At 37.6% G+C, this 21,353-nt stretch overlaps 1 protein-coding gene across 1 annotated transcript in view; it reads right to left on the bottom strand.

Annotated features, from left to right (window-relative positions):
* Positions 1 to 21,353, bottom strand: part of LOC150095975 (zinc finger BED domain-containing protein 5-like) — a 54,844-nt gene that overhangs the window by 948 nt on the left and 32,543 nt on the right. The gene's annotated exons all lie outside the window — the stretch shown is intronic.

The following is a 21,353-nucleotide window of genomic DNA, read 5'->3' as shown; positions in this document are numbered from 1 at the left end:
ATCCTTTATCCCAGTGAGAGCAAACAAAGTTTGTGCCTGAAAATATCTTCAGGACTGAATATAGTGTTGTACTATCTTACCTGGGTAAGTAGTACAACACCAGGCAACTCGTAGCAAAGATGGAGCAAGCTACCAACACTCCTATCCCAGTATCTCCCATAATGCAAAAGACCTCAATAAAGGTCGAAACTAGTCTGGGTAGTGGCCAATCCCTTAATGCATAACAGTATACATATCCACAAGGAGATGTGTTTTGCATTATGGGAGATACTGGGATAGGAGTGTTGATAGCTTACTCCACCTTTGCTACGAGTTGTCTGGTGTTGTACTATCTTACCCAGGTAAGATAGTACAACAATATATTCAGTCTTGAAGATATTTTCAGGTGCAAACTTTGTTTGCTCTCACTGGGATAAAGGATTAAACTAAATTTATTATAGTCTAACCTAGTGAAAAATAAACTTTCAACATCTTTCTCTAAATCCAGAGTAATTTAATAAAAAAAGGTAGCAAACCTTTTGGCAACTCCTATAAGTAAAGATGACCTTGCTACTGCTTCTGCCTGGTATCTCCAACTCTGGGCCTGGCTCACACTGAAGAGACCTCAATAAAGGTCGAAACTAGTCTGAGTAGTGACCAATCCCTTAATGCATAACAGTATACATATCCACAAGGAGATGTGTTTTGCATTATGGGAGATACTGGGATAGGAGAGTTGGTAGCTTGCTCCACCTTTGCTACGAGTTGCCTGGTGTTGTACTACTTACCCAGGTAAGATAGTACAACACTATACAACACTATATTCAGTCCTGAAGATATTTTCAGGCGCAAACTTTGTTTGCTCTCACCTTAGCAATCAACTTGTTTGGAGTTCAACATTGCGTGACGTCTCCTAACCACATATATTACATTGGCCAGATGCAGTGTTGCCAGAAGAAAAATTTCTGTTGTAACAAGGAACGCACTTTTTATATAATCTTATTTATGTCTATTGAGTCCTCATTACCCCCAAAAATTTCATTTTTACCCCACTTGGGGTAATTTACCCCGGTTCGCCGACCCCTGCTGTAGGCAAATGCACAATTAGCAAATTTTTACACACATAATCTTCTTTTACTTATTAAACATTTAAATCCAACCATTAACTCTATTCAATTTCAGTAGTCTAATCTTATCAGTCCACTATTAGAGTTTTCCTATAATTCACAAAATTGGAAAGAAAAAATCAAACTCACTTTAGGGCTGCTACCACTGCGTATTCTCATTCCCTGGCTTCGGGTTGGAGTCCTGACCTTTTCCTCCCGTATCAGGTTTTCTCCCTCCCTTTTTATGCCGGCCATAGATTTACTGACAGCTACTGTTGGGATGCTGTCCTCCCATCACACGGACGAAGATTTTCGGCATGAGGAGTGCTTGCGTGTGCGTTAAACTAACGGAGCAATTCTTTCCCACTCGAAGATTCCTCTGTTCAGACAATAGCTCCCGGTGAAGGTTTGTCATCAGATCAAATGCTTTGCCTGCGGACTGGCTTCTGTCATCTTTCTTTCAGACCACTGGCATGACTTCTCCTGAAGTCGTGTCATCGATGACTTACATCCAGTGGACAACCGCTGGGGTACTGGTAATGACCTACAGGTAACCGATGATGACCTATGGATAACCAAAACTCGACCTTCCGGCCAACACCTTTTATTCACCTTCTTTCAGATCCCTGCACGAAGACATGGGATCCCGAATATTTCGGTGCAATCCCTTGTTCTTTCCTTGACACTGACCCTTTATACTCCTTTAATCCTATTTGTTTCAGGCAGCGAAAATGCGTCTGAAGTTTGTTGGTCCATCTGACACTGACCTTGAGTGTTTACAGGTGGAATTCCCAAACAACTTTCACATATTCCTTATAAGGAGCTAACATACAACGTTTTCTGGTGGCAAGGTATTGCTTTTGTTCAATACATTTTTGAATTTTCCGTTTTAGTGCAGCAAGTACAGACAATTCCCATAGGGATTATTTACATTAGCAAACTGTTTTAAATATATAAAGACATACAGGTTATTTTTATAGCATCCTTACAGGACTTGACTTCTGTAAAAATTGATGGAAGGCTTTCTTATTTCATTATTAAGCTACATTACCTTTTTAAAATGGCAAATGTTTCAGCATTTCTGCCTGCTAGACCTGTATGACTGGAGGAGTAAAGCCAGCTGGTGGTGTGGGCATTAAAATCATCCTAGGAGGTTGATTTTACTGTTAGGGAAGTGGGACTGGAGGAAATCAATGTTTAAGGAGAGGAAATTAAAGAGCGCAGACTGGTTGGTGGCATTAGTAGAGGATTTGACAAAATCGTACCAACCTGGTGCAACCATAAAGGATGTAACTGAATCTATTAGAGAGCAAAAGGAAAGGGTGAAAGAAATGATTGTTGTGGCAGGTACGAATGATTTGAAAGGAGATAAAATGGAAATGATAGAAGACCTGAATGAATTGTTTGAGGTAGCAAAAGAAAAGAGTGAGAGAGTTAGAATGATTAGTCTTTTGCCACGGTATGACAGTGAAATGCTTAAAAGGAGGGCCATAATTGCGAATGACTTTATGCATGGGTTATGTATGACGAGTGATGTGGAATTTGTGGACGTGTGGAGTGAGTTTGATGAGCGAAAGGATCTATATAAGATGGATGGCTTGCATTTGAATGGTTATGGTGTAAGAAGACTTGAGAAAATGTTGCTGAATGTAGTGGATGTGCAAATTCAGGGAAACTAGATTTGTTAAGGGGGGGGAGTAGATATACAGTCCTTAGGGAGGCAGTTGAATGTATGAATGAATATAATATGCTAGAGCAAATAAGGACAACAAACCAGAGTGGGATAGTTAATACAAGGCATCAAGGTAGGGCTGGGGCAAATGGGGGTCTTAAATTCATGTACACTAATACTAGGAGTATTAGGAACAAGAAGGAAGAGTTTTTGGCCATGGTTGGCACTTCCAGACCACAGGTTATTGGTATTAGTGAAACATGGCTGACTGTAGATGATATAGCTAGTGGGATTGAATGTGATGGGTATAGTTTGTTCAGGAATGACAGAGAATAAAATGGGGGGAGGAGTATTGTTGATGATAGCTGATGAGCTCCAGCCAAGGAGAATAGAAGTTGAATTGCAGGATAGAGAAAAGAGCACATTTGAGGCCATTTGGTGTGAGATTGTGGCTGGCAGAACTAAATATACAATTGGGTGCTGCTATAGACCAGGTGATGGAAAAGATGGTGGTGACAGTATGCACAAGCAACTAGAAGAAATGAGTGGAAGGAGGGTGATTATTATGGGAGATTTCAACTATGGTCGCATTGATTGGAGTGAGGAGAGGACACACGGGAGGAAGGAATTGGATTTTATGCGGTTATTAAGGGATAACTATCTGCGACAGCATGTAATGGAAAATACTAGGGGTGAGAGAGTGCTTGACCTAGTAATTACATCTGAGGATTTGGCTGTAACAAATATGACCACATTGCCACCAATCGGTGAGAGTGATCATAGGGTCTTGACTTGGGAGGTGGCTAAAGGTGTAGAATTTTCAATTAAGACAGGGTACATGTGGAATTATCGGGCTGGAAAGTATGACAAGCTTAGGAGTTTGATTGGTTCAGTGCCATGGCATGTACAACTGCAAGGACTAGAAGTTGATAGTGCATGGGAGGTAGTTAAGAAGTGCTTGCATGAAGCAATGGCTGACTGTATACCTAGAGTCCGAATAATAAATCAAGTAGGGGTTAAATGGATGAATAACACCATTAAGCTTGAGCTGCAAAAAAAGAAACAACTATGGAGGGAATTTAAGGAGAAAGGTGACCGGCAGGCACATGAAGGGTATAAAGCGCAGGCCAGAAGGGTGACGAGTGTGGTAAGAAAAGCAAAAAATGAGTACGAAAGAACATTGGCCATGCAGGCTAAAGAGAATCCCAAACAGTTTTTTAGATATGTAGCAAGTAAAAGGAAAAATGTACATGGCAGAATGATTTTAAAGAATGCCGATGGTAGGGAGGTAACTGAATCAGTTGAGATAGCTGAGTTACTGAGTGAGCACTTTGCAAGAATATATCATCCAGGTGGTGACATTGCAGAAACGAATAAACCAGTAGATTATACGAGAATTGTGGTGAATGAAGTGGAGGTGACTAGTCTATTGCATAACCTCAATGTCAATACATCTGTGGGATTGGATGGTATACCAGCTCGTGTAGTACGAGAAGCAGCTAAAGAATTGTCAGTATCCTTGACCATTTTGTTTAATTTGAGTCTCGGGTCTGGGTTAGTCCCGAGCGGGTGGAAGGAGGGGAAAATAGTTACACTGCATAAAGGTGGTTCCAAGACTGCTGTTGTAAATTACCAACTGATTAGCATATCAGGAATCATTGTCAAGGTCTTAGAGAAATTAGTCAAGAAAAGAATACAGGATTGGATAGATGAAAATGGGATATTGTATGGGGGACAACATGGTTTTGTGAAGGGTAGATCATGCCTCAGTAACTTGCTCACGTTTTATAACACAGTGACGGCTGAACTGGATAGGGGTAATGGGTTTACAGTGATACTACTGGACCTAGCCAAGGCCTTTGACAGGATACCACATGGAACCCTAATCAGTAAACTGGAGCAGATGGAGATAGATATAGGGTTGGTAAGATGGATAGGAGGGAGGTTGAAGGAGAGATACCAGAGAGTGGTTTATTCAGGAGTGGAGTCAAAAAGACGTCTTGTGACTAGTGGAGTGCCGCAGGGCTCTGTTCTTGGACCACTGCTTTTCAATTTGTTCATCAATGATATTGGAAAGGATTTGAGAGGAAGTGTTCACTTGTTTGCTGATGATGCAAAGTTGGGTAGAGCAATTGTGAGTGCACAGGATGTCAAAATATTACAGGATGGTTTGGAGAACTGGGCTAGGAAAAATGGATGTCAGTTTAATGTGGCAAAGTGTAAGGTTATGCACTTTGGGGTGAAAAGAATAGCAGCAGAATATCGCATTGGTGGAACCGTACTCCAGGAGATTGATGAGGCCAGGGATTTGGGAGTGTTGGTGGATAGGGAATGGAAGTTTAGGGGGCACATTGCAAAAGGACTAAAACAGCTCACCAAATCACTTGGCTTATGAAAAATACTTTAACATGCAGAGACAAACAAGTTGTTGTTCCTCTGTATCGAGCCTTGATAAGACCCCATCTGGACTTCTGTGCCCAGTTATGGGCACCAGGGTTTCTTCGTGATGGGGAGGAAGTGGAGAGGGGTCCAGAGACGAGTGACCAAGATGATAGCAGGTCTGTGGAATGAACCTTATGAGAATAGGTTGAGGATTTGTGGGTTGCAGAAATTGGACGATAGGCGAAGGAGGGGTGATATGATTGAGACATTCAAATTACTGAAGGGTTTTTATATGATTGATCCAGAAGATATCTTTGAAAATATGACTGGTGGTGGGAGGACTAGGGGCCATGCGTGGAAGCTGGGCAAGAGCGTGGTTGACAAGAGTGTTAGAGCTAGGTTTTTTACTTGGAGAGTGGTGAATGAGTGGAATAAGCTTCCAGAGTCTGTTGTGGGTGCTACGACCGTGAATGAGTTCAAGGCAAGATATGATAGATACTGTGTGAATGTTGAATAGTTGTTCCAGACATGATGTTAGGGCCTCCCTCGATGAGTCTGTCGACTCCTTGGAGTTTCCCGGAACAATAATAAAATAAAAAAATAAAATGAAAATTATGGGAGCAATAGACAACAAATGAATTTGTCTCAGTGTGGAAAGGGAAATTTTCAACCAAGAAAGGTCAAAGTTGGGCAATTCTAAGTTGGGTGCTCTCTGGCAAGGTATGTCAGAGCAGACATATGCACAGGTGCCACTCGTGGGTCAAAAGGAGTTAAAGGACTTGGTTACTATATCAGTTTGTTTCAATAATGGAATACTGTGAGTTGGCATAATCAAAATAAACATAAAAACAGAGCAAAACTCGCATCAAAACTTAATTAATGTAAACTTTTTGCTTAAATGTCATAAGCATCTTTAGTACAGGATCATAGAACAGCAAATAAAGAATAACAAACAATTCTAAAAAAAAATTGTTTATTTGCCATTCTATGATCCTTGTATTGAAGATGCCAATGACTTAGGTGAAAATTTTATACTAAGTAAATTTTTTACATGAGTGTTCCTCCGTTTTTATATTTATTTTGATTACTATATTACCAAATACATCATTATACCAGTAAATACAAATATGTTAAGTGCAATGAATACTAATAAAACATTTGCAGTGATCTCAAAGTGATGATACTTTTTATCTCATTATTGAGGTTAAAAAAAAAAAAGAAACAGATCCATTTCAGTTTAGTGCATAGGGTAAAAAATAAAAATATTTCCCATCCTCCCTTTTTCAAGCCTGGAAAAGCTTTCTTCCTGCTGCTTTACATTTAAAGTTTGAAAACTTTCTTTTTTTGAAATTAGGTTTTGACTAAGAATGGTGGTTTCCAAGAATAAGTATTAAATATATTTCTATTTGCCTACAAATTTGTACACTTATGGAGAGCTTATTGGATTGAATTGGTTGGAATTATATATCTGAAGCAACTAAGTCAACAAGGCACTTGGGATGATAAACTAAACCCAAGTTTCCTAGAGGAACTTATAATTGATGATTCTTTTCATGACATGTTATATAATACTAAAATGCATTGACAACTTTCAAAGATGTTATGAATTTTGTAAGGTCAGTTAAGAGTAACAGAATTACAGAAGGGATACAATGCACCTACAAAGATTCATTCTGCATTTACATTTTCTTTTCTTCTGCATGTTAGTGATAAATAAAATGGGGTGTGGGACAATTTTAATCAAGATGGTACTTGTATAGAATAGTCGTGCTCAAGCAAGTAGAGCTTCAATTTCATTGTTGATTTTTGCTAGTTCTTAAGCAAAGAAACTTTGACATTGAAGAAAGAAGAAATTAAGATTTTGGAAAGCTTTGAGATATGGATTTGGAGAGGGATGGGAAAAATCAAATGGACAGATAAAATAACTAATGAAGAGGTCTTAAAAAGAGTAGAAGAAGAAAGAAATCTATTAAGGAGGATAAAAGAAGCAAGGGAAACTGGATTGGACATATTCTGAGAGGAAATGGAATCATCAAAGATGCCATCGAAGGAAAAATAAACGGAAAAAGACCCAGAGGAAGAGTAAGAAAAACAATGCTAGATGACATGCTGAATGAAGACAGGTACACAACCTTGAAAGAGAAGGCTCAGAAAAGAAGAGAGTGGAAGGAAAGTTTCTGCTACTAAGAGAAGAACCTGCTCAATTGCAGAATACTAAAGAAGAGAAGAAGAAGCAAAGGAAACTACTCATGTTAATAAGTGGAGCATTTATTATTTAATATTAGACCCCCATGAAGTCAATGACCCATTGCAGGAGGTCCTCCATCACACACACATAGCTCATCATACTGTGACTTGAATACATTCACTATCTCTATACTCATTACACTTCCAAGAAATGCATTCTAACCATTCCTTTGCTTACAGGGATGGCCTCTTGTTCTCTCCATGTCTCCACCCATTCTGTGAAAAATGTGATCCAAATTAGTCCAGTAATAACCCTTTACCAACTTATATGTCTCAATTCCCCTTGTCCAATCCATTAGACTGTAAATTGCATTCTTTCAATCTGTTTTCATACTCTGCATTCCAGAAACAGACTTAATCATCTCTGAATCCTCTCCAACAACTCATCATCCTTTTGAAATCCAGTGGCCAAATCTGTGCAAGTAATCCATGTGCAGTCTGATCAAAGCCTTGTACAATGAAATAACATCCTTACTTCTGCATCAGTGTTCTACTAATCATTGCCATAATCTGCTTTGTTATCCTCACAATTTTAGCAAAATGTCCCCAAAATTTCTGGTCTTTATCCACTAACACCTCCAGGTCCATCATCTCCTCTCCTTTACGATATCCCTGCCAATCTTATACTCTGCATCCAGTGGCGTAGCTAGGGGAGTGTGGAGGGTGGTGGTCCGCCCCGGGCGGCACTTTGAACCTTTTTGAACTTTTGCAATTAATTCTAAAATACAGTCTCGAGAACTCAGTTCCAAATATTGTAATACTACTGCGAGTTTTCCTCACAATTGCTGTAAGTATTGCTAGTTGTGAGAGGAGTTTTTCTAAATAAAATTTGATTAAGAATTACCTACATTACTATGAAATAGACTTCATCAATGTCATCGACGATTTTGCTAACAGAAAAGCGAGAAAAATAACATTTTAGAATGTTGAAATTAAAGTTTTACTTCAAAACTAAACATAGTGTTTTAATTTATTTCCCTATATGTAGTTTTGATTTTTTGTAGTATTTTTGGTGTGTATTGAGAGGGGCGGCAAACTCAGGGACCGTCCCAGGCGGCAACAGCTCTAGCTATGCCACTGTCTGCATCCTATCTTCCCAAACTTGAAAACCTTGCGTTCGATATGTTGAACTGGTAACCCAATTCAGAAAGTCTATTCAAGTCCACTTGCAAGGCTACAACATCCATTGTACTCCTCCCATCACAACTTTGCAACATCTACAAACAGCTGTATATCACCATTCAAGCCCTTCCCAATATCATTTACATATAAATTAAACAACAATGGACTCAAAACAGACCCTTGGGGCACACCACTGCACCACTAGTGACTTTTCTCTTCTAGGATATCACTTCCCCATAACTTGTTGATACCTGTCAGACAGCCAATCTCCAATCCAGCACACCAATTTACTATCCATCCCCATCTGTTCAGTTTAATTACAAGCTTGTTGTGTGACAATTTATCAAAGGCTTAAGCAAAATCTAAATATACCATCATATATGCTTCCCCCTTCTATAATGCACCTGTCATCTTGTTATAGTAAGTAGACTGCTAAAATACAATCTTCCTTTAGCAAACCAATGCTGTCTATCAAACAAAAGGTTGTTGTCATCAACCCAATTCTGAATCCTGATCCTCACTATGCTTTCTAACACCTTTACCACAACTCCAGACAAACAGATTGGCCTGTAATTCAAAGCATTAGCCTTATCACTCCTTTATGAATTAGAACAATTTTGCCCTCTTTCTACTCCTTTGGAATTTGGACAAATCTAAAATTCATGTTAAAGAGTTAAATTAAAGCTGTTGTTTACTCCCTGGAACACTGCTTTAAGACATGTGATATACCATTAAGTCCTACAGCTTTATTAACTTCAAGTTTACTCAGTTCTTGAATACCTCTTGCTCACTCGCCGTCAGTGGCTCCTTCCTTCCCACTACTCTCGAGTTCTGCATGTTCACAAGGATGAAATATCTTTATGAACTGTTCATTTAACATTTCTATTATATCATCCTCAGTGGTTAGCATTCTACTGTTATCTCTCTCCAACCAGTATCATCTTCCATAATGATTCTTTCTTCTGCTCTCCATGTATTAAAAAAGCTCTCTAGGATTCCTTTTGGCCTCATTAGCTAACAGTTGTTCATACTGCACTGTGCTACCTGGAATATTGCTGCAATTTAATTGTGTGTACCATTTTTTTTTTTTTTATGAATTCATGTGAAATACAATTAGTATGTTGACATAAGTATGATTCCTAAAAATCTGTAGATTGAGGGCAATGTTAAGCTCTTATTCAAATTCAGCAAATCAAACTTCATACTTTTTCTTTAAATAAAAAAAAAAGTGTTTATTGCTCAATGTTACTAATAAAATCAATGCACACAGTATATATCAACACACCACTGTCCAAAGTACAATAAAATAAAATATTACTACAATTACGAGCCATGCAGATTTTTTTTGTTGTTGTTGTTCCTTTTTCAATAACCTGTGCTTCATGGTTTGATTATTTTCCTCATGATAGATTCCTTTTCATGCAACAATCCAATTTGATTGGATTTTAAAATGAGTTATGTTGAACAGACCATCTCTATTTAAGGCACAAAATACTGAGAATGAAAACTGTTTCATAGCAACCCTTCACAATATAAATAACACCAGAACAAGAAACAATTCATCTATTGATCTTACTAATATCTTTAATCCTTTCCTTCATCACTTTAGAACTCTAAGCAATTATTTCAGCTTTTATTGGCCACCAAGCACTGATGTAGTAAGGTTTTTTTTTCTTTCTTCACCAGAGGTCAGGCCAGTAGTTTTAATGGTTGACCAAATCAACTTTAGCATACCATGTGGACTGTAGTGCACCTTTTTTCTATATATTTATACTAGGGAGCTCTGCCCCCTGACGCCTACGGTGCCCAACCCCCGGTGTTCCGGACTGGTATGCCAGTTCTTGAATTCTGATGACTCGACACTCAGGGTATACCCTAAGTGTCGAGTCTTCAAAAGGGGGGCTCCGCCCTCCCCCTGGCACCTACGGTGTTCCCCCCCCCCCATGTTCCAGACTGGTAGGCCAGTTCTCCTTGAATTTTGAAGACTTGACACTCAGGGTAGCCCCTGAGTTTCAAAACGTTTCAAATAACTTGACAAAAACGTTACATAATGCAGTGTCCCATCGATGTTTCCCAAACCTCATGACCTTACATTTCACTGCATTAAACCGATATCCCCATTCATTTGCCCATCTATCTAGCTTATTCAAATCCTCTTGCAGGGCTGCTGCATCTGCACTATTACTAATAATCTTTCCCAACTTCGCATCATCCGCAAACAACTGAATATCCCCTTGCAATCCACTAACAATGTCATTGATATAAAGATTAAACAATATAGGTCCCAGTACTGAGCCCTGAGGACCCCACTTGTAACCCTCTGCTTCCTTGAAACTGCCCCACCATACACAACTCTCTGATACCTATCCGACAGCCAATCCTGAATCCAGTTGACCAATCTGACATCCAGACCCATGTGCTGCAACTTAAATATCAGCTTATCATGTGGCATCCCTGTCAAATGCCTTTGCTAAGTCTAAGAAAATGGCAGTATATGCCTTTCCCTCATCTAATGCTCTTGTAACTTTATCATAAAAGGCTAGCATATTGCTAAAACAAGAGTGCCCCTTCACAAATCCATGTTGACTCTCACAGATAACATTACCCTCATCTGCCCAATGCTGTATACGGTCCTTCACTACTTTCTCCAAGATCTTACTAACTACTGATGACACACAAATTGGCCTATAATTAGACACTTCCAGTCTGCTACCGCCCTTATGCAATGGCACTATCTTACCTTCTTTCCATTCCATGGGCACCTTTTCAGCAGCCAGACTTTCATTAAAAAGCCAGGTCAAAGGCACTGTCAGTTCCCTAGCACATTCTCTCAAAACCTGTGGTGAAATACCATCCAGTGCCATAGCTTTACTGATATCCAGAGTACTCAGTATTTGAAACACACTCTCCTCCTGTGCCTCTAAACCTCGAACCTGCCCAATCCCTCTAGCATTAAAACTGACTCCTCCAGGATGAAATACTCGAATAAAGTGTTCATTGAACAATTCCGCAATGTCCTCTCATCAGTCACTCTATTCCCATTTTTATCCCACAATATCATTCTTCCACAGTCATTTCTCCTCCTACTGGCCACATATCTAAAAAATTCCCTAGGATTTTCTTTGGATCTTAGGGCCAATCTCCTCTCATATTCCAGTTCTGTCTTCCTTACCATACTAGTCACTCTTCTGGCCTGTGTCTTATACTCTTCGTGCATCTTCTCTTCACCTGTCTCCTTATATCTCTTCCATAGCCTCTTTTTCGCATGCAATTCCTGTTTAATATTGTTTGTCATCCACTTTACTCCAAATTGTGTCCTCTTCTTCACTCGTGGTATACAACTTACCATTGCTGCTAACAAATATTCTTTCATAATTTCCCACGCACTAATGATATCCCGGCCTTCCAATTCCTCCCTCCATGAAACTTCCCCAAGTTGACGTCTTAGACTATTATAATCACCTGCCTTATAATTCCACATATGTTCCCATCTCTTTGATACTCCTGCATGTCTATTCATTTTCCAAGTCAAAACCATATGGTCACTCTCTCCAACTGGTTGAAGAGATGTCATCTCAGTTATTATCAACTCTTCTGATACCATAACCAAATCCAAAACTCTTGAACCTCTTGTTCCCTCTATTACATGCTGCCTAAGACATTTGTCCCTCAAGAATTCTAGAAATTCCATTCCCTTATTGCTTCATGCATCTTCCTCTCCCCAATTTATACTACTGTAGTTAAAATCTCCTATAACAATCATTCTTCTTGCACTTGCCAAACTCAACTGTCTAAACATTTCCTGGTCCCCACTCTCTGTGCCATAGTTTTCTAAATGGCATCAGAACACAAATTTCAACTATGATGACATACAGCACTCAACTAGAATGTTTTGGAAACAATTCAAATTGTAACCAAAAAAGAAACTAATATCCTAAATAAATACTATCCAGTTGACAGCAAAGTTAATTTGAAGTTAATAATCATTCTAAGGTGGTCTTAGAATGATCAACTCCCAGATTTTTGTCAAATTAATACAGCCAAACTTATTGAGGTTAGGGAAAAAGATGCTTCATAGCTAATGCCAATTCTAAAAATAGCCTCTCAAATCTGTATTAACTTCTGTGTAGCACAGTTGTCATCTTCCATTTAATCCTGTGTGAAGAAACATCTACAGCATAGTCTGCTGGTTCTGACTTGCCACACAGATGTCACGGATCCTGGGGAGAATGGATGAAAGTAGATAGTTGACTGTGTAGTTGGAAGGTAGTATAGATATATTTGTGGAGAATTTTAACAATGTTTTGACATTGGTTCCTTTTCAGTTATATTATTATTATGTGACACCTCCAGGGAGTCCAAAGACTCATCAAGGGAGGGCACCTGCTCTACAATTCTGTCTCCACCACTCAATCCACCAGCTACAACAAACCACAAATACACCAATGCCATTTACCGCTGACCAGTGCCACTAGTATTTTCACAGACAATCGCAAACATCCATGTCCACGGTGGGATTCGAACCCACAGCCTTTTGGCTGGAGAGCAGATATGCTAACCACTCAGCCAACCAAACAATTCGAATCATTTCCATAACATTCTAATTGAATGCTGTATCACCACAGCTGTAATTTGTGCTGTGATGATGTTAGAAAATCAGCAAAATATTAGGAAGTTAAATAAATTATTATTTTTTTCTTCCGGTGCTCTTTATACCCTGAAGCACTGTTATGAATAACCACTAATACCTAAGCATTTCTATATATATAGAGAGAGAGAGAGAGAGAGAGAGAAAGAAAACTAAGCTACCTTTTCTGAAACAAGATACAAAAAGAGTTTGATACTTCAAACATTCACTCTTCTTTTAGTCTCTAACTGCACAGTGTTCCACTCTTAAATTTTGATATTACCTTGTACCAGTTAGAAACATGAGTAATTTTGTTATGTACCACTGAGACTTAAACCAACATCTCACACAGCTAGTGAGATGTTGGTTTAAGTATCTATCCCAATCTACTGCTTTAGAGACAAGAATTGGATATGCAAAAATTCCATAAGCAACCCCTGAAAACTCAAATATAACTGCTCATCAACTATCATGTTTCTATTTCAATGTTAATCTCCTAGTTTATGCATCTAATTGTAGTTTTGGTCACGTTCAGCTCACTGGGCTATTATAGTCCCTTCTGCAAACTAAATCCTTCCTTTTATTGTCTCCTGCGTAAAAAAAAAGTTTTAATCTTCTCTTCTTATATACTGCAGCATTATTTAATAATGAACTTCGTATTCATTTTTCAATAGCAATTCACATTTCTTTTTTAATGTGACTCCCACCCACGAAAGGCTTCTTATAAACCTATAGTATATTCATACAGTGGGCTTAGGATTTTTTTTTTTTTCATTTTTTGTTTTTAATTTATATATATTATTATTATTATTATTACCACCCCAAGACCTCATGGAGTCAAAGACTCATCTGGGAGGTCCTTTTATCACACACACAGCTCATCATACCATGTTTTAAACACATTCAAACTCTTTGCAGACACCACATTCTCAGGCAAGGCATTTCAATCATTCACAATTCTACATGAAAAAAACCTGCCTCTCACTCCCCTACTCACACCCTCTTTATACAGTTTCCAGGGATGACCTCTGGTTCTCCCCTGATCTCTCACTATTCTCTGTAAAACTTCTCCAGCATTATATATATATATATATTTATTTATTAGGATAACCAAGTAATTTTATAAACTTGGTTATTTTAACTCCTAATCCCAAGTATGCAAACAATTAAGTTTGCGCCTGAAACAAATTTCAAGTCTAAAGATGTTACAACACCAGGGCAACTCATTGTAAAGGTGGGTAAAGCTCTGATCACTATTCTTAGTATTTTCCCATAATGTAAAGCACATCTCACTAGAAGATGTATACTGCAATGCATTATGGGTGGGGTCACTACCCAGACCAGTTTCAACCTTTTTTGAGGTCTCCTCAGTGAGTAGCTAGACCCTAAATACCAAGGTTTTAGTAATACGGAGCCTTATCACCTTTACCTATAGAAGTTGCAACAAGGTGTTTTTATTTTTAATAAAAATCTCTGGAGGAGATATAGATGTAATAAATTTTTTAACTTGGGGATATTGTATATCTTATTGGGGATATTGTATATATTACTTGGTTATCCTAATATTATTATTAATAATAATAATAATAATAATATTAGGATAACCAAGTAATTTTATAAACTTGGCATTTCAGGTGCAAACTTAATTGTTTGCATACTTGGGATTAGGAGTTAAAATAACCAAGTTTATAAAATTACTTGGTTATCCTAATATACAATATCCCCAAGTTAAAAAATTACATCCCATCTTTGTTTTCCAAATTTTAAAACCTTACATTTTGCAACATTGAACTCACATCCCCATTTCCATGCCCAATCACTCAATCTATTCAAGTCTTCCTGTAAGGCCACAACATCTTCACTACACTTCATGGTTTGTCCCAACTCTGCATCATCTGCAAACAACTGAATATATATATATATATATATATATATATATATATTTAACATAGTATAGAAACTCTGTTCTAGAGACTAAATATGGAACTTTTTCAAGCCACATCAGGGCTCCAATAAGCAGCATAGTGGTCTCACAGCAGACAATGAAATTCATTTCCCACCTAAAGACAATCACAAACATCCATGCCCATAGTAGGATTCAAACCCACAGCCTGTTAGTTGAAGAGCAGATACACTATCCACTCAGCCAACCAGGACAAATGTAGATTATTCTGCTTTCCCACAAACGCTAGATCTAGAACAAATATATCAGTGCTTAGAGCAAAAGCACTACACATACACAGAGAGCATTGTGTTCATTAAAAGTAGAATTTTCCTCGATCTAAATGCAACCTCGTGCAAGAATTACTTTTAGTAATTCTTGCACGAGGTAATGACTATAAAAACATAAATTCTCATAGTTTTATATATATATATATATATATTATTTAATACAAATGGTATATTTTAAATACAAAATAACCAGTTTAACACATTTTTATCATCATCATCAAATTCCTGCCATGTACCCTCAAGGGGTGTACAGGATATGACAGTACTACATGAAAAAATTACATCATTACTAACTTCCTATCTACAATTTTCCTCCAAATCAGTCTGTTACTTGTCAAGACTCCAACATTATCAGATCTTATATTTCTATCATCTAAGGCACTTTGTACCGTATCAATCCACCTATATCTTGGTCTTCCTCTGGGTCGTTTTCCTGCCAACCTGGCAGAGAACACTTGTTTTGCTAATCTTTCCTCTCCCATTCTATTTAAGTGACCATACCATCTGAGATTAGCTCTGCTAACGCATTCCTGGATGCTGACAATGTCAAGTTCTTTCCTAATATCCTCATTTTTAATATGATATTGCCATTGATGCCATCTGTTCACACCTCTAATCTTTCTCAGGACTCTCATATCTGCGGTCTCTAGTCTTTGGTCAAGTGTTTTACTTCTGACCCAGCTCTCAGATCCATAAGTTAAAATTGGTTTGAACACAGTCTTGTATACAGCTAATTTAGTGTTCTGACTAATTTCTTTCTGATTCCATATGAATTTATTCAATTGACTTCCCACGATACCAGCTTTGCTAATTCTGTTGTCTATTTCTATATTTAGTTTACCATCTTCAGTAAACATTGTGCCTAAGTAGCTGAAATGTTTTACTTGTTCCACAGGTTCTCCATTCACAACACAGTTGACATTTTCAATGATTCTGCCTATTTTCATTGTCTTTGTCTTTTTATTGCTGACCTTCATACCATATCTATTACAACAGCTATTCAATTTAGTCAGAGAATCTTGCAGACTTGTAGCGGATTTATTTAGAAGTATAACATCATCCGCATAAAGCAAAGAGCTGATTATTAACATCTCCAATTTTGATATCAGGTTTAATACCACTTTCCTTCATAATGTGATCCATATAGATAATGAATAACAGAGGGGATAATGTACATCCTTGTCTCACACCAGATTTAACATTAAACCATCTTCCTGTACTTCCTTCAATTCTAACTGCTGACTCACAACTCAAATAAAGACTAAGTATTGCTTGATATAATGCCCCATTGACACCATATAACTGCAGCGTATTGAATAGCTTCTCTCTTGGCACCTTGTCATATGCCTTTTCCAAATCGACAAAACTTAAATACAGATCTTTGTTATATTCCCATGCCTTCTCGACTATTTGTCGTAAAAGTGAAGATCTGATCCTGACAGCCTCTATTTGGCCTGAATCCAGCTTGTTCTTCATCAAGCTTTTCTTCCACAATTCTTCTCAACCGTTTCTCAAGTATACTTGCATAGATCTTGCCAGGAACACTCAGTAAGGAAATACCTCTGTAATTCTCACATTCAGTTTTATTTCCCTTTTTATATATGGGTACTATGAGAGCTCTACTCCAATCATCGGGAATTCGTCCCTCTGTCCAGGCTTTCTGAACTATGCAGTGCAGCCACTGTAAGACTCTTATACCACCATACTTCAGCATTTCTGGTCGAATATCATCTACTCCTGCTGCCTTTCCACATTTCAAGCCTTTGATGGCTTTTTCTACTTCAAGTATGGATATGTATTCCTGACTGCATGCCTGGTCAGTATTTTTTATCACTGTGCTGTCATCACTGCTTGTTTCATTTAGCAGTTTTTCAAAGTAATTACTCCATACTTCAAGGATATCTTTTTCTCCTGTTTTCATTTCACCTTTATCATCTCTAATTCCTTTTACAGCACTCTTTCCTCCATTCCTAAGCTTCTTCAACAACCTCCAGAATATTTTGCCACCTTCTTGATATTTATTTTCTATATTCTTGCCAAAGTCCTCCAATGACTTTTGTTTAGCTAGTTTTACACACTGTTTAGCTTTCTTACATTTGTCTCTGTATTCTGTAAGAGTAAAAGCTGACTTATTTGCCAGGAACTTTTGATATGCTTTCTTCTTTTCCTTCACTGCCTCTTTAACTTCCTGTGACCACCAGGGAGTTCTGATTTTTTTATCTTTGCACACAACCTCACCACATGCCTCTCTGGCAGAATCAATCAATGTTTCCTTCAGAGTTTGCCACTGAATCTCCAAGGTTTGATTCCTGTTCTCAAACTCTTTCATTTTCTTTTCAATAATATTTCTGTATTTTAGTCTACAGTTTACATCTGAGAGCTGCTCAACTTTTATTCGCTTTAAAACTTTCTTACATGTTATTCTTTTCAATATGAAATTCAATTTTATCCTGCTCAAGACTAAATAGTGATCACTTCCAATTTCAAATCCTCTGTACACTCTGGTGTCCTGCACCAGGGAGAAAACATCACTATCAACAATAACATAGTCAATGAGACTTTTCTTATTCCTAGCCTCTTCTCTTCATGTGAATTTGTGCACATTTTTATGTTGGAACATGGTGTTAGTAATAACCAGTCCATGTCCTGAGCAGAAATCCAACAGATATTTGCCATTACTATTAGCTTTGCTCTTTTCTCCAAATTTTCCCAAAATATTTTTGTATGTCTCACAATCATTTCCTACTCTACTATTTAGATCCCCAACAAGGACCAACTTTTCCTTTTTCATTGTGTCAGTTGCTTTTTCTAAAGCCTCAAAAAATTCCTCCACTTCTACCTTAGTAGATCCTTCTGTGGGACCATAGGCACAAATAAGTCTCATTGTCCAGTTCCCCATTCTCATATTTGCCCACATTACTCTACTTGAGACTGACTGCCATTCAAGAAGATTAGCCTCGTATTTTGTGTTGAATACTATGGCTACTCCTTCTTTTCCTTGATTGTTATTGCCTGAATATAACATTTTGTATTTATTGCTCAGAAAGATCTCACCAGTTTTGGTCTTTTTTGTTTCAGTCACCCCTATTATGTCGATCTGGTACTTATCTAATAAAAAAAATGATGGTACATTTTTATCTATATCATTAAATTAAAGACTTCTACATGTAATACTCATGTTAAAGTTTGTGTGGTTATATCAGCATTGTGCATTGCAATTTATGTATACTAATGCCAGAAGTATTCAGAATAAAAGAGTGGAAATTGGCTAGTTCAATTTAGCCAAAAGTTGTAGGCATTAGTGAGACTTGATTGACAGAGAATGGAGGTGAAGTCATAGAGATGGAATGCAAAGGATATAGTATTTTCAGAGAGAACAGAGGAAATAGAATGGGGGGAAGGGTTTTGCAAATGATAACAGAAGAATTGAACCCAAAAAGAAGTACATGTATGTGAGGAGGACAGGAATGCAGAGGCATGCTGTAATCGTTATTTTATTTGAGGCTATATGGTGTGAGATACAGATTGGCAGTATAGGCCAGGGTTATAAGGCAGAATGTGAATGACGTATTGGCAAATTACCACAATAAGTACCAGTCAAGTAATTATTATAGGAAGGAAGAATGATCACAGGGAAAGAAGAAAATTAATTTATACAGTTGCTAAGAGATGATTAGCCGAGTGGTTAGCATATCTGCTCTCCAGCCAAAAGGCTGCGGGTTCGAATCCCGCTGTGGGCATGGATGTTTGTGATTATCTGCGGAAATACTATTTGTGGTGGGTGGTAGATGCCATTGGTGTAGTTGTGATTAGAATGAACTGTAGAGTAGGTGCCCTCCCTCGATGAGTCTTTGGACTCCCTGGAGGTGTCACATAATAATAACAAAAGGCAGGATCTCTACATATCTCCATTAATCACTCTTCCCAGCTTTGCATCATCAGCAAAACAACTGAATATTTCCCCTCAGATAATTTCGTATATAATTTATTACAAATTAAACAACAAAGCACTGATGAGTCCTGTAATACACCATTCTTTGATATCTGTCCATGAGCCACCTTCTTATCCAAATCACCAGTTTCATATCCATCCTCGTTTGCTCCAATTTATGTAATAGTCCCATGTGAAATCTTGTAGGATAACTTCAAGTTTGTTCAGCAGTAACACCGCGTAGCCATTTCCTTTATCCAACTCGATTGTCACTCTATTATAAAAAGTAAGCTAATCAGTAAGACAGGATTTACCCATCAAAAAAACTATGATGCCCCTACAAGGTATCAGTCCTGAATTCTCTCTTTTATGGGTAAAGGTAGGCTGTTAATTTAACATTATTATTATTATTATTATTATTATTATTTGACACCTCCAATTTATACAGTTGCTAAGAGATGATTAGCCGATGATTAGCGTTTAAACATAGCCAAGTTTAAAGTCATGCACTTTAGTACAAAGATCAAAAGCTATGTACTGTATTCATGACAATGAAGTGCAGGAAATTGAATTTGGAGGTGGTTTTTAAGGGAGTTGAATTTTGGAGGACGTTGCAAAAGTGGCCAAAACACATTAGATCACAAAGTCACACTGGACTATTACATGCAGTTTTTGTCTTCTGGATTCTATAGGGATGAAGGTGGAGAAGGTCCAGAGGCGAGTGACCAAGATTGTGGTAGGACTTTTTTATGAGAATAGATTGAACGTCTGTGTTCTTCAGAAACTAGTTGATATTCAAATAAGAAGAAACATTATAGCCAATAATGTCTCCTCTTATAAGTTATTAAGAAGATTTTATAGGATAGACACTGAAGACTTGTTTTCAATACATGACAGGAAGGAAGAAAACAATGGGTCACTCCCTAGAATTTGGTGAGAGTGTTGTTAGCAAGGGTGTTAGGACTAGATTTATTGCTTGGATGTGAAGTGTAATGGATTAGTAAGGGTGTTTATGACTAGATTTATTGCTTGGGTGTGAAGTGTAATGGATTAGTAAGGGTGTTTATGACTAGATTTTTTGCTTGGGTGGTGGCAAAGTGAAATGGGTAGCCAGAGGTTGCGAGTGCTTTGTAAATGAATGGTTAATGTGAGCCTCTTGCGATGATTCCATCACTCTACGTAGATGCCTAAGAAAATAACTGTTCCATGTTTGTGTAACTTAAATTTTTGTAGGATTTTTGCCACATTTTTCAATTTCTTAACTTTTAGACTATATGAGAAATTGACATCTTCTTCTATATTAGCTACAGTCAAGATCTTCCTGGTATCAGCTAATTTTGCATATTACTGTCTGATTACCATCACTATGATAATTCGACAATAATATGCAAAATACAGACCATGCCCTTTCGGCTTTGCTTTGCTTTTCGTAACTTGCTTCATTCTCACTTGCTCATGAAGTGTTTGTGGCCTGATCTTTACTTGTATGTTGTACCCTGTGAAGATTCTAATATGGTATCTATTATTATTATTAAATCACACCTCCAGGGAGTCCAAAGACTCATCTATGTATGGTGAAATATGATAAAAAATCAAAAATTATAATTATTTTAGTTTTTATATGTTATCGCCTAGCTAATAATTTCTTTTTATATTTCACTAGTATATTTAGTGAAGTACAGAAAGAAAAGAAATCCTTTGTTTAAACCTGTGATTTCCAAATTTTATGTAGGGAGTGTCCCCTTACCTTTGGAAAATTTTCATTGCATTTCTCAATCTTATAAACAATTTAATTAGGTCCCCCTCTTTCTTTTTCCCAAAATAATTAGCATTACTGACTGATCTATTAGAGGTCTGAGCTAATTCAGCAATGAAGATTCCCTTTGGTTGAACAGTCTGGATTTAAATACTGTCTAGGGTACAAGAATGTTTAAAAGCCTTTATAAAAAGACTTATATGGAGATTTCAAGGTAGAGTTTTTTTCTTCCTAGAAAGTTGCAATTTTCATCCCACCAAAAACAGACAACTGGCCTCAGAATACATACAGTTGACATG

Source organism: Typopeltis vanoorti, chromosome 19 (genome assembly GCF_054136105.1).
Source record: "Typopeltis vanoorti isolate ZY-2024b chromosome 19, IOZ_Tvanoo_1.0, whole genome shotgun sequence".
NCBI lineage: Eukaryota > Metazoa > Arthropoda > Arachnida > Uropygi > Thelyphonidae > Typopeltis > Typopeltis vanoorti.
The sequence above is the reverse complement of the archived record's forward strand: the minus strand, read 5'-3'. Positions and strand labels throughout refer to the sequence as shown.